At 47.5% G+C, this 14,851-nt stretch overlaps 1 long non-coding RNA gene across 2 annotated transcripts; it reads right to left on the bottom strand.

The window, feature by feature from the left end:
* Positions 1-2,351: 2,351 nt before the first annotated feature.
* LOC131414838 (uncharacterized) lies at positions 2,352-12,744 on the bottom strand. Of its 2 annotated transcripts, none has more exons than XR_009222242.1 (3): positions 12,635-12,744; positions 11,589-11,702; positions 2,352-3,774 (listed from the first exon to the last, which is right to left on the bottom strand). It is a non-coding gene; the product is annotated as an uncharacterized LOC131414838 (long non-coding RNA). The 2 variants fall into 2 exon arrangements; XR_009222241.1 differs by lacking the exon at positions 2,352-3,774 and adding an exon at positions 7,957-8,278.
* Positions 12,745-14,851: the final 2,107 nt, after the last annotated feature.

The following is a 14,851-nucleotide window of genomic DNA, read 5'->3' as shown; positions in this document are numbered from 1 at the left end:
TTAAGTTCAAGGCAATTATGATTAAAGCTTCTATGAATATTCTTGCCTAAGTCTTTTTCTATTGAAACATTTTGAGATCATTGTAAATCCACATGCAATTGTAAGAAATAATAGAGACCTGGTATAGCTTTTGCCCAGGTTCCCTCACTTATAACATCTTGCAAAACTATTGTGCAACATCACAACCAGGATACTGGCACTGATACATCCACAAATCTTGTTCAGATTTCCCAGTTTGACTTTTACTCATTTGTGTGTTTGTGTGTGTGTAGCTCTATACATTTTTATCGTATGTATAGGTTCATGAATCCACGACCACAGTCAAGACACTAAACAGCTCCATCACCAACAGCCAGTGAGGAACACACAAGCGAACCTGAAAGTGAATGACACGTTGATTGCAATTTTGTGAGACCTTCAGCAAGAGCCACCCAGCTAAGCCACCCTGGATTCCTGACCCTCAGAAATCCTGTGAGATGATGTTTTGTTGTTTTAAGTTGCTACCTATTGAGATACTTTGTTATACAGAAATAGATAACTAATACATATACCTATGTTAGACCCTTGTTAAAAATGTGGATCTCTGAGCCTCACCCCAGACCAGGAATCTGCTTTTTATATACTTCCCCAGGCAATTCTGACGTGCATGCTTTGAATCACTGCTCTGCTACTAACTTCCGGCAATTTGCTTCACCCTACTCACGGTTCCACACCTAAAAAATGGGCATGTTCATGCCTGCTTACGAGAGTTTTCAGTTTTGTTTTTTTGTTGTGTGTTTTGTCTTTTGTTTGATCTTTGGGTTGGGATGATGTGCATACAGCACAGAAGCAGGCCCTCTCGGTGCCCTGTCCATGTCCCCTCACCATGTCAGTGCACGCCAGGTGGGTGGTGGGGGCTGCAATCCCCTGCACTGCTTTGCCTGAGCCCTTTCTCTTGCTGCGAGAGCTCATTTTGCTGTCTCAGCAGCAAGTCTGAAGTGCTGGGGATTTAAATCCTCCCCACCCCCGACAAACAAAGGCTGACAGGAATCTGTGTATAAACACCCCAGCTCCCCCGCCCCTCGAGCAGGATGACTGTGAGTGGCAAGTTCTACACTGCTCCCAGAAGTCTCCACAGAATCAATTCTACTCCCCTAGGTGGTACCTGGCTGGAGAGCACACCATTTACTGGCTGCCTCCCCTTCCCCTGGTCACACCCCTGCTCCCCTGCAGCCTTGTCACCTTCACTGCCCAAATAAACCACTTACAACTGTATCCTTGTCTCAGGTCTGCTCCAGGGAGACCAAACTTAGACAAGTACCTCTCACAGTGTCGGCACATGGAATGTGCTCAGCTGATGCTTTTGACTATGTTTAAACAAGCATATGTCTGGTTAGGTAAAGGACACAAGAGAAAATTACTAGGCTAATGACAAACTGTAAGAGGGTATGTACAGTTTCAAACATCCAAGGATACCTATCAAGACTTGCAAATATACAAATCAACAACAGTTTTAAGAGGAAATAAATAGAAAGTGGTAATCAGGCAGTGCACAGGAGGGGAGAGCAAACGGCCAACAAGTGTGTGAAGAGGAGTTCCGGGTCAGCAGTGATCAGAAAGGTTCAAATTCAAACAAGACGTCCTCTCACTCCCACCAGAAGGGCAAAGTTAGGAATGTGGGGCGTGAGAAGCCTACCCTGCTGGAAGGTGTAAGCTGGACCCACCTCTCTGGACAGCTTTCTGGCAGCATTTAGTGAAATTCAGAAGCCATTAGCTCCATCACCCAGCAATCCCACCCCTGCACACATAAATCCCACGGAAATTTTCACAAAGTACCAGGTGGTTTATCACGGCGTTTTTACATCGGGGAGTGGGAGGCAGGCTGGTGTCTCTCACTAGGGAAACAGATGAGTAAACTGTGACAATGCATAATTTAGAATACACAGCACTCAGGAGCAAACCAGAAATCTATACAGCAACACGCAGAGAGAAGTAGGAACCAGCACGAGATTTATAGCAAAATCCCATTATGTAAATTAAAAATCAACACAAGACAGTCCTGCATATTTTACAAGGCTACATGCATATGCAAGGACAGACTCCAAACACGTTCGAAAGTGTGGCTGAGAGTGGGGTGGGGAGTAAGCACCAAGAAGTTAAAAATGACTTAAATGAGAAGAGCAAAATTTTAAAACATAAGATGACACAGGAGAGTATCTTTATGACCACAGACAGAGAAAGAGTCCTTCACTGAGACGGGCAAAGCATAGACCTGAAAGGAAGACTTATAAATCTGGCAATAATAGAATTTGAAATCTTTTGTACAATAAATATCATGTAAAAAATGAAAAGATAAGCCACAGACTGGGAGAAGATGTTTGAAATGCATGTCATTGAAAAGTGGATTGGTATTTTTATTGGTATCCTTTATTGGTATTAATTGGAGAACTCCAAACATAGTTAATATTAAATATTTACAAAGGAGCAGGCATTGTTCAAGGCACTCTGTGTGGATGGACTAGTTACAAAGCAACAAGGAAAATATAAATTGGCAAAGGATATGCACAGGCAATTCATGGGTTACTCTATGTCACATTGTGTCCTAATATCCACAACACACAAATTTTGTTTCCTCCTTGCTTGGCGTCTCACAGTTCTTCCCTAGAATTCAGGAGATAATGGGACTTGGGAGAAAGAACACTGCTAGCCTTAGGGAGCCAAAATCTCAACCCAAGATCCTGACCCAGTCTGACCCTCTGTCTCCTCTTTGATAACATGGTAATACCTCCCACTGTGGTTTAAAGATCTTTGCACAGTATTGAACACACAATAAATGGTAGTTATTTTGATGATGCAAAATCATAGCAGCTCACAGGTAGTAAGGCCTTTCTATAGGTATATTCTCATTTAATCCCCAGAGCCGCCTTCTTGGGTAAGTGCTGTTACTCATCCCATTTCACAGATAAGGGGAAGCTGAATCTTGGAAAGGTTAGGAGGTCATCCAGGTCAAGCAGAGGGATCTGAAGCCAGGCCCCCACCCTGAACCAGCCTCCTCTGTTGTAAACGTGTAGGCCAGCCAAATCCACTCCTCACCCTGCCCTTTCTTTCTTAATATGAAAAGTATCAGGAACTGTAGACATTTTGTCTATAAAGCTGAGCATGTTTCTGAATTAGCGCTTCTCAGACTTTAACGTGCAAGTGACTAACAGGGGTGAGGGAGGGCAGGTCTTGTTAAAATGCATATTCTAATCCAGCAGGTCTGGGGAGGCCCAAGAAAGTGCGTCTCTATCAAGCTCCCAGGCCACCTGAGGCTGCTGGTCCTCACACAAGTCGCTGTGGAGTTCTGGTTCTAATGGTCACTAAACCACTTATTACACAACCAGGTGGGCTTGTCTTGTTACGTATGATGAGGATAATGCTTTGCATTTGTACTTGGGGACAATGGGGGTTCTATATGCTTTAAAAGATGGCACATGTCATCACCCACTCAACAGAGGCCAGAATTGAACACACCAAACAGTGGGTTAAATTCCTCCATCTCTCTGTGGTTCATTGTTTTAATATAAGATTGCTCAGGATGACGTAGGTGGCGACTCTTCTGGGCCTTGATCAGGTGGCAGGTGATTTACAGGAAGAATGACGGCTTGCGAGAGTCACATGGTTTGTTCATCAGCCGCTGGAGCCCCTGCTGGGAGCCAGACTCCACAGTCCTGACAGGTTCGGCCAGGATGGATGCACCTTGCATGCAGGAGCTGTGTTTGTGGAAATGCCTTTGGTGGACAAGGTGGATAGAGCCTGGAAGGTTGGAGAGTCAGGGGTCACCAGGATCAGAAGCTTCTCACTGGACCGGAAGGGGAAGTTTATGGAAGGGGTGAAGCTGCCCAGAGAAAACGACAGAAACAGTAGAGCTGGCCCCACAGGGCCGAGGAGGAAAAGGTGCTGAAGAGCCAGCTAGAGCTCTCATCTCCTCCTCCCCCCCACCCTCCTGCTCGGCGGTGAGCCTGGGCCCCTGTAACACAGCTGCACCGCCACCAACAACAAAGTCTGTCTCTTGGTTTAGATTCTTGAGAGGTAAAAGCTGATTGACCTGTTTGTTCAGTAGGCAGGGTGGCTTCTTTAGAAATAGCTGAGGCAGTCCAGGCCAGGAAACCTGCCCACTACATTCCACCTCTTTGCCTGCCAGGCACACATGCCCCTCTTCCCATACAACAGTTCTAAAGGATCCTCTGCTTATCAAGTTCTAAAAGCACGAATGTGCAAACATTTGTGTGCTTGCCACTTGCCAATGAGAGACACCCAAAGTCACAGCCAAGTGACAACAGCCAGAGATGATTTTGTTCACCATTCTTCTCCGAGTCCACAATCTCCAGTAATATCTATTTCTCTCTCTGCACCAGGCAAGCCTGGTGTCACCTCCTCACAACTGTGCAACTTAAAGACCACAGCAGTAAATTTAACCTTCACTGATATACCCTAAATACAATAGCAAAACACAAACAGGGCAAGTTCAAACACACTTCCTGTTTGGGAGGGGGCAAATAACTCTCCAGGACGGCACCTGACAGTGGCCCTTGCTCCACAGCAAATTTCATAATTTCATACGATGTCACACAGCAGCATGGATCCTCCTCGTGCAGCTGCCATTCAAGTGAAGGACTCTTGTGAATGACCAGGAACATGATAGGACCAGGGAATTCCATGAGCATCACTTATTGACTGGATTCTACAGCACAGGGGTGAGTTCTTTGGTCAGCAAACCTGGCCCCCAGGTAGACAGGAACTGTGTCCTAGTCATTTTTATGTTCCTTACAGTGCTTACTAAGGCATGGTCCCTGCTCACACAGGCTTTGGTACAGTGTGAAAATATCTTTGGCAAGAGGTTGAGAAAGTGCAGCATCTCGGTGATTGGTGTTCGAGACGGAAGGAAGAGGAAAGGATGGCTGAGATGTGAGCTGGTTGCTGTTGGGTGGTAGACAGATACCTGGACCAATTAATTACCAAGGAAGGAGGCTGGTGGGGGTTGGAGAGCTGGTGGCCACCCTGAGCTTTTTTGCACTCCCAGGGGCCAAGTGAGGCAGAAGAAACAAGGCTTTGCTCTCCTCTCTCTACCCATCTCCTTTGGGACAGGCACCCTTCTACTTCAGAGCCCGCAGATGATTCCATCTCCCATCCAGCTCAGGTAGGTTGAAAAAGGCTGCCAGGATTTGAGCCCTGGCAAGGATGCAGAGGCCACACGCTGGCTCAGGGGAGCCATTAGCCATGGCCTCCAGGGGGGCAGGAGAAGGAAGGGAGCTTATATCTGCCATCCCTGTTCTAGGGTCAACCTAATAGGCTACAGGCCCAGAAGTTTAAGTCTGTGCCATTGTTTAGCATAATCATAATGTAATTTAGTGAGTGTTCACCATGTCCTACCAATTGCCTAATGTACCCTGAAGAAAGCACATTATTATCCCCATTTTCCAGATGAGTCTCCCAGACCTAAGTTGATTACTTGAGGTCACTTGTAGCACACATGGTCAGTGCCCGTCGACTGTGTGAACACCAGCTCTCGTGTGCCTTCACTCCGACAGCTGGCCCCTGTGTCACTTTGTGGGACCTCTGCCCTCAGACTTTCAGAGTCCACTTTGCCTACCCACAGGAGCACCTGGGGTGTCTGGAAATTTAGGCCTCCTGGGGAAACCTTTAACCCAGGACTGTTAGGTGCAGAGGAATAAATGTTCTAGCTCCCTTGCCCCTGATAGGGACACTCTGAGGTGTGACCTACGCTGACCCCAAAGCTCCCAGTGGAACTGAGCCAAGTGGGAGCCCTCCCTCCATGGGACGTTGTTCAATGCTGCCCACTGCACCCCTGCCTGGCTCCTTCCCTGCCTGCTCCCACTTCCATGGTCTCCACTGGTTTTCCCTGGGAGCATTTCCCAGTAACCACTTGCATGCAAAAGCTCATCTGGGGGTCTGCTTCTGAAGAACCAAACCTGGAACATCACTTGGCTATAAGTGCCAGAGTATTCAAATTCACTTCAACTATTTACAGTGCAAACTGCTCAAACAGAGCACCACCCCTTCAGAAACAATGACAACAAAACAGCAAACCCCCAAATAGAAAGATGGAAGACCTAAACCAAAACTCTCGCTAACACCGGGCTGTGAAAGCCTCTGCCTGTGAGGACACCTGGAGCTTTGACACCCTGCCTACCCGGGGGTCCTGCAGACTCTACTGTGTCCTCCTCTGACAACACGCCCAGCATAATCATGGAGGAGCAAGTCATTCGAGTTTTGGAAGCTAGGCAGGCTTTCCTTAGCCTGGTAATTTTTTTTCTTTCAAACCTCTCCGCAAAGGGTGTAAGTTAATTGATCAGTCTAACGGTCTGTGCATTCTGCTATTCTCTTTTCTGCAGCCAAATGAAAGTGTGCATCTTTGATGTGTGTGAATTAACATCTTCCACAGCTCCTCCCACTCACTGAGAGAAGGGAAAAAGATACTCATCATGACACTTGCAGTTCTCACATTCTTATACCAACGTGGCATTGAAGCAAAATGCATGCCTCTAGCTGGGGGTGGAGGCCAGAACAGGGAGAAGAGCTTTTTCCCTGTCTCACCATTTTGAAGAAGTTATCTTAGAATAAGGAACACAAAATAGCATCCTTGTTAATACAACCTCATGTACAAAGAAAGGAAGGTGTCCTGTGACCTTCATGATGTACCTGAAACTCCACCCACTTGGTCTCCCCCAGAAACGCTGAAGTCCATGGATCTCAGGCACAGCCCTCACTTAACCCTTCCCCAGCCTCCAACTTGCTCAGGCCACACCTCACCCCTTCTCCACTGCACCTCCCATGCACAGAGAACTGCTGTGGAAAGGATTTGAAGGTGGCCCCAAATGAGATGATCTAGAGATTACGTGAGGGAAGAGGATATCAGAGACTGGCTGAGGTAAGAGAAGAGTTTAGAACATTCCTTATATTACTTGGGGGAAACTATTTTGAGGAGCTAAAGCCAGGTTCTAGGTCCCTCTTTGCTCATGCCAACCCAGAAGCAAGCACCTTTCGGGGGGACAATGGCTTCGTTCAAGAACAGTTACCACTACAGATTTGCTTCACTGGCAGTTTGCACCAAGAGTAACACAAGCAAACTTCAACCAGACAGACCCCCAATCTCACCTTCTTTACACGCGTTGAGTGTTTTGTTGGCTGTTTCCCAAATATTTCTGGTTCTTCTCCCTCTAGGAACATGATGGGATTGCGTTCCTAGGCCCCTGTGGTTGTTTGAGGATGTGTGACCGATTCTAGCCAATAAGTTGTGAAAGTGACATTTAATCGCCAGTGCCTGGTCCTCCAGAGCCCTCTTTTCCCTCTGGTATGAGGACCTGCAATGTTCAAGATGGCAATGCTTCCATCCAACTCTGACCCCCGAATGACCACGAGGAGCAGACCCATTCCATATCCATAATGACCCACAATGGACATGTGAACTAGTAAGAAAATCATCTTTGTTGTTTTAAGCCACTGGGGTTTGGGGTTGTTTGTTACTGTGGCACAACCAAGCCTATTCTGACTGATACACCCTGTCATCTGTAGTTTGGATAGCTAACCTCAGTGGCAGTTGATGTAGTATTTCCTAAAGAATGTAGATAAATTATAACTAATTATATAATAATAGGGAGATATCCTTAGGAAAAATGACTATCCATGAAAGGGAAAAAACAAAAGGGCAAAAATTGATGTCAGATTATATTAAAAGATAAAAGCAGGCAAATGAGGGGATAGAATTTGCCACATGGGTGAGTTTTACCGAGGATCTGGCAGCCTCCAGAGGTGCCACTATTGGGAGGAGGATTTGGGCAATAAAAACACCAACACAGGTTATATACCCCAAATGCCAGAAACCCAGAGGAAGAAGGAATGGTGAGAAATTCTTACCAACAGAGCTACATCACCTCCTCTGCTGCTACCAGCAGGAGCCAACCAGGCAATGTCCCCCAGAAAATCAGCACAGTGAGAAAGACACTATTACACATTAGTCATTTCCCTCTGTTACTAACAAAATCCCAACGTAGTCCTGGTTAGTGATGTGTTCAGTTAAAAATGTTCCCTTTTCCAGACTCCCTGGCAGCTAGGAATGGTTAGGAGACCAATTCTAACCGATGGGACATAAGCTAAAGTGTACCAGATGGAGCTTCCAGGAAAGCTATTGTTTCCCTAAAGGGACAGATCCAGGTAGCTTGTGCCTTTCCCATTTTGCCCTTCCTCCTGGCTGGAACAAGGAAGTGATGCCTGGAAGTGCTGCAGCCATCCTGTGAACCTGAGGATAAAAGCCACCGATTCAAGCAAGTGGAGGAAAGATGAACCAAGCCCAGGTCTCTGACAGCAGCATGTGGAACTGCTGCGTCAGCCCTGGATTGTCTCCTGAGACCTCTTGTTATGTGAGAAAGCAAATTCCTGCTTATGCTAGCCTAGGCAGGTTTCTACCACACACAGCTGAACATACTCCCAACCAGCACACCTGGAAAACTGCAACTCACAGCTAGGGGCTGACCCACAAAGTGTCTTGTTTGACCAGCATAGTATTTTAAGATATTTAAAAAAAGTGGCGAACTTCATTCAAAATCTAGATTTCTGGCTTCTTTTGAAAAGCTAGAGCGTATGGAAAAATTGGGCTTATATTCCTATATGGCTGTGCAGTCCTCCCTGCTCCTATCACTCCCTCTAATTAACGGAGAGGCAGTTGTCATTTCTCATCACACCTGAGCTGGTTTTCTCACACATCTGCCAACCCCTCCCCAACTCGATTCATCCACTTGAGTTACTTGCTTGGCCCCTGCAACCATGCGAGTTTGTGAGCCCTCGTGTATAAAAGAACACAGGTTTGTTAATTGGCCATCTTGGTTTGAATCCCTGCTCTGAGTCAATCATTCAACATCTCCGAGCCTCTGTTTCCTGAGATACACCACCACCTACAGGAAGGGGCGGTGTGAGGTTATAGGAGAAAGTGTGAAATCATGTTGCATGTTATCTGCTATTTCAAATAAACCCCATGGCAGCCCCTCAATAAATATTAGCTCCTTCCCCTCCTCTGTGGGTTTCAGAGATCAGTCTTCCTGTGATTGAAGAACTCAGGGCTGTGATTGGTCAGGCTTAAATGCCAGATGTCCCTTCCAGAGGTGACATCCCCAGTTTGGTGCCTAAGTTCAGCCTCTGACTTCTGACTTAAAGGAGGCTTCTCCTGCGGAGCCTCCCTCACAAACATTGGAGCTGGATTCTGAAAAATTCACTCCAGTGAACATGGGCCTGTGACTAAAGGGTCCTTTTTATGGTCCCCCTTCTATCGTGGGACATTTGTCTGCGTTCCTTGTTCATTGCGGTCTCCTGGGGTTTATTGGTTTCTGCTAGCCCGGGGTCCAGACGGCTCCTTCTCATTTCTGGGATTCTGACCCCACAAAAGGGATGCACCCCTTTCTCTGTCTCCCCCACCCAAGTCAGGTAAGGCTTTGGGGTGGAGTTAGGCTGAGGGGAGAGAGAAGGGGAAAGCAGAGAGAGGGTACAAATAAACAGTGGCTGATGGAGGGGCATGGTCACCGCATCAGGAAGGATGTTCAGAGGGACCCTGTCTCTCGTCCCCACCTCTCCCACTCCCACCACCGCATTTGTGACCTCACAGTATCCAGTCCAGTCCCCAGCATAAAGCCACCGCCTGTCCTCCCCGCCTCTCCTCTGACTCTCAGAACCACAGGCACGGCTTCCAGGCCAGGTGCCTTCTGGAGTTAACCATCCTCCATCCTCCATCCTGACTGTATTTCTACTTCTCCCTTGCTAGGTGGGTCACCTCCTGACCCCTCCTGTAGCTGCCAGTCCCCAGGCCCACACTTATGCCTCCTGAGTAATATTTTTCTCCACAGAAACCTTCTCCCTACAGCAACAAAGATGTATTTGCACTTTTCAATAGAATCATACGGGAAAGCTTTCACAAGAGCAATACCAGGGAATCCAGTCTATGGTTGGACTCAGGAACCTGCAGCCCTCCAATTGAGGGCCCTCTCAGTTGCTGAGTGGTGACAGCCTGGAGCAGAGAAGGTGTCTCTCAGAGGCCGCCTCTGACTCTGGTACCAGCAAGACCAAAAAACCCGGGATTTCAGGCCCTTCCACCAGTCCCAACTCTGGGTGGTGGAATTGGGATGTGGGGAGGGACAATGCCTCCCAGCTGGCAGAAGGCAGGCCCATTTCTCTGAATCTCAGGGACTGGACAGTTACCCGCTGTGATTTCTCACAAACACCAGAACTGCGGGCATAGCCTTCCTCACCCAGGCTCCAGCCCTGTGGAGAACTGGGCAATGCATGGTCCTAAACGAACGTGTTGATAAAAGATTTAGGCCACTTATACTACCTAGCAATATACCCTAAGAAATCCTATGATTTGCATAATAAATATCTAAGGTTCCCAGTGGAAACCCTCCTCTGTAATGCCTTTTGCTGCAGCCAGGAATTACGGATTTTATGAAACCCCCACCTATACAAGATAAATAAAACTAATAATATTGATAATAAACATGGTGACTACCATTTATTGAATTTTTCTATGTATGTTCAATACTTACACACATTTTCTCATATATAACTCAAAACTTGGACACTTCTCGTAACTTCCCAAAACAAGAAGGGCCAGCTCCTCCCACCGACACGCCAACACTACTACCCAGTGGGATCCCGTGCCACCTCCAGCTATGCTGGGCAACGATATGCATTCATTCATCCATCCATTCATTCACTGCACATTTATTAAGTTCTCACTCTGTGCTGCGTATTTTCCCAGATGTTGGAGGAAACCATTGTGGATGAAACCAACAGAAAAATCAACCCCATGGATCCTCTCCTCCATGCGTAGAGAGAAAAAGCAAACAAATAATTTCAGAGAGTGATGAGGGCCATAGAGTAAATAGAAGGAACCGTGGAGAGAGGGGAGAGAGTGTCTCTGACCTTGAAGCACATCTCTTCAAGGTGACTTTTCCTTCCTTCACGCCTTGATGCAGCAAAGATTTACTGAGCACCTACTCTATGCTGAGCATTTGGCCCTGGGGATGCAGAAGTAATTAGAAGAAGCTGGAACTCCTGCCCTCGAGGAGCTTATGTTCCGGGTAGGGGAGACAGAAAAAAATGAGTAAAATAGAAACCATGTCAGATGGGTAAGTATGGTGAGGGAGGAAGAGGAGAGGATGTGCTGGGGGTGGTCAGGGGGACTTTCTGAGGTGACGCCCAGGCAAAGGGGAGGGAGCTACAGGTGTGTGGGGGAAGATCCTCCCAGGCAGCGGGAACAACACCTGCCAAGGGGCTCTAGGTAGAGCCCAGAGGGCATTGGGATAAGACCTCAGAGGTGATCAGGAATCAGTGATGCAGAGAGCACTGGGCAGAGAGCACTGGGCAGAGGGACAGGAAAGGCTGCGTGTGTTCAAGGAACAGAGAGGATCTGACCAGCAAAAGCAGAGGGGCAGCTCCTGATGGGATCCTCCTCCACGGCAAGAATGGCCAAATACTTCACACCTTGGGGCCTGGGCTGATGCTGTTCCCTCCGCAGGAATGCCCTCGCACCTTCTTCTGAGAAAATAAAAACAACCACTCACTTGCTAAGGCCCACTCCTACGAGGCTCTGCCCTCTCCTCTCGGGCAGAAAGATTTGCTCCCTCTTCAGAGTTTCATCGTTGAGTGAGCTCCAGTCACATTAAATAGCAGTTCATCTAGGAGGAAAGGCAGTCTTTTAATACCCCCAGCAACCGCTCGGTGCCTGGAGCTTAGTAGGTGTTTAGTAAATAAAATAAATGTTGGTCGACTGACTGACTGGTGGATGGTGGGCTACTTGCACCTGACGGCAGCCAGCCAGAGAGGAACACTTTCTGGTTCTAGCCTCACCCTCTGCTCTTGACATTTCTCCTTCCGAGACCTTATGCCCCCGAGGCTGGACGGGGCAGAAAGCAGCAGAGACGCCTGCATTTTCCTCCCTTTGAGCATGCCGACACAGGGAGTGGCCGCAGGAAAGGCAGCAGGTCCACTGTGCTTCACCTACGTGCTTTCTCTCACGCCCAGTGCAGCAGCTCCGCCGCCACCTCAGATCCCTGCTTCAGGGCTGACCTTCTTCAAGGGCTTTCTCCCTTGCCAGTCTGTCAAACACCCAGCTCCTCTCCTTTCCCCGCCTCCCACTGACAACCAGCTTCCTATAGCACGGGGAAAGCAGAAGCCATCTGGAGAATTCCACAGGCTCCCACCTCGCCCCCATCCTCTGAGCTGCGCCTCAGATCCCCCCCTCTCCTGTTTCTGGCTGGACCCTGCCAACTAAGGGTAACCCTTCTGCCCGAGCCCCCACTCCCTGTCCCACTGCTCTGCAGCTCCAGCAATTCTCCCTCTCAACCGCAATCTTTTCACCATCACACAAACATGTTATTTCTTTTATCCTAAAAAAAAAAAAAAAAAACTCCTCTTAACCCACTTCCTCTCCAGGTTTTACCCATTTCTCATTCTCTTTGCAGCAGAATCCTGGAAAAGTCGTGTGGAGTCCCTCTCCAGTTGTCCCCCTGCAGTTCCGCCGCAAGCCCATGCCAATCACCTTTCACCCCAGCCTCCACAGGTCCCCAGAGACCCCACCTTGCTGGTGCCACGACCGCTTGGGCCTCACCTTATTACACTCTCTCAGTCGTGCCTGACAAACTTCTCCTCCCTCCTGCCTGGTACACTTTCTTCACCCGGCTTCCAGGACCCCGCCTTCTCTGGATTTCCCCTGCCTAAGCCGTTCCTCCTCGTCTCTCTAACGTCTACACATTGATGACGTGTAACCAGGGCTCAGTCTTGGGACTTCTTTTCTATTTACACACACTCCCTTGGTGACCTCATCCAATCCCGTACATTGAAATGCTGTCTATACACAGCCGCCTACGTGTAGATATCTGTAGACAACTCCACTTAGAGGTTTATCAGTCAGGATAAGGTGGGTTATGATGCAGAACAAACTAGTCCAGCATCTCAGTGACTTAAAACAACAAAGGTTTACTTCTTGCTTGTGCCACCTTTCCACCACAGGTCAGCGGGGCTTCTACCTGTTCTTTCATCCAGGAGCCCCTGGGCTGATGGAGGCCTCTCCCTCTTATGAGCAGCGGTGTTAACACAAAACCCCAGGGCGTGCCATGGCAGGGCATAGAGCATGAAGAGCATCTCTTAGCCCCTGACGTCTGGCACGTCTAGCTAGTGTCCTCTCGGCTATCACCCTAAGCAGTTTTCAGAAAGGATATATGTACTCACATGCACAAATTAATGTCTACTTCATAAATCTTCACACGCAACAATTCACTCTCACAAGCAATGGAGTTAACATTTTCACAACCTTCCACCCCTCAGATGGAGTTATACAAGTCTTGTGGGTAGTAAAGGATTGGGCCTCCAGCAGGTGAAGGCTTTCTCCAGCGGGGCTAGTACATGTTTAACAACCAGCTCTCTTAGAAACCAAAAGCTCTGATTTGTACTGTTTGCCAATTACCACAGTGTAATTACCCCCATTGGTTGATTTCAGGTCACCAAGAGTCTCACAACCAGCTCACAAATTTACTATTTAATCATTGGCTCTCACAAGCTAGTGTGAGCCCGCTCTGGCACACCACTGGCTTTACCCCAAACTCCTTCATCACACCACTTAACCTATCTCCTGACAAAGAATGAGCAAGGAGGGGACATATATCCAGCCACTGTGACAACACTTTGTGTGCATTAAGACTGGTATTAGTTGATATATTGGTTCCAATGCTTTAACAAAAAGACCCAAAATAACTTGTACACCCATGTTCATAGCAGCATTATTCACAATAGCTAAAAGGAAACAGCCCAAACGTCTATCAAAAGATGAATGGATAGAGGCTGGCCCAGTGGTATAGTGGTTAAGTTTGCACGCTCCGCTTCCGCAGCCCAGGGTTCACAGGTTCAGGTACCAGGTGCAGACCTAAGCACTGCTTATGAAGCCATGCTGTGGCAGGCGTCCCACATATAAAGTAGAGGAAGATGGGCACGGGTGTTAGCTCAGGGCCAGTCTTCCTCACACACACAAAAAAAGATGAACAGATAAATGTGGTATATATCTACAGTGAAATACCATCCTGTCTTAAAAAGGAATGAGAGTCTGACACACACACTACAACACAGATGAACCTTAAAAACATCATACTAAGTGAAATAAGCCAGACAGAAAAGGACAAATACTGTATGATTATATAAGGCACCTAAAATAATTAAATTCATAGAGACAAAGTAGATTCGAGGTCACCTCGGGCTGGCGGTAGGAGGAAATGGGAAGTTTTGTTTAACAGGTACCGAGTTTCAGTGAGAAGATGAAAAAGTTCTGGAAGTAGTGGTGATAGTTGCACAACATTGTGGATGCGTTTAATGCCACTGAATCATACACTTAAAAATGCTTAAAATAGTAAGTTTCATGTTATGTGTATTTTACCACAATAAAAAACGTTTTAAAGAAGACTCAAAAGAGTACAGGCTTAAATACCATTTCTGTCACTCATAAAAAGCTGAATAGGTGTCCAGGGCTGGTAAAGCGACCCCACATTGCCAGACTGAGGCTTGTTCTACCCCGGTACTCTGCCACTCTCAACATGAGGTTTCCCCCTCATGGTCTGGAGAGCTACTTCTCCTCTTACCGTCACGCCAGCATTCCAGCCAGCAAGAAGAGAACGTGGGAAAGGGAGGCATGTTCCTTCCCTTTAGGAGTATGGCCTGGATACTGCACACATCACTTCCACTTTTATCCCATTAATCAGAATGTATTTATCCAGCTGCAACAGACGCTGGAAAATGTAGTCTTTCATCCATACAGGTATGTGTCCAGCTAAAAGTCCTA

Source organism: Diceros bicornis, chromosome 2, assembly GCF_020826845.1.
Source record: "Diceros bicornis minor isolate mBicDic1 chromosome 2, mDicBic1.mat.cur, whole genome shotgun sequence".
In the NCBI taxonomy this organism is placed as follows: Eukaryota; Metazoa; Chordata; class Mammalia; order Perissodactyla; family Rhinocerotidae; genus Diceros; species Diceros bicornis.
Note: the sequence above shows the minus strand (reverse complement) of the source record. Positions and strands in the feature narration are given on the sequence as shown.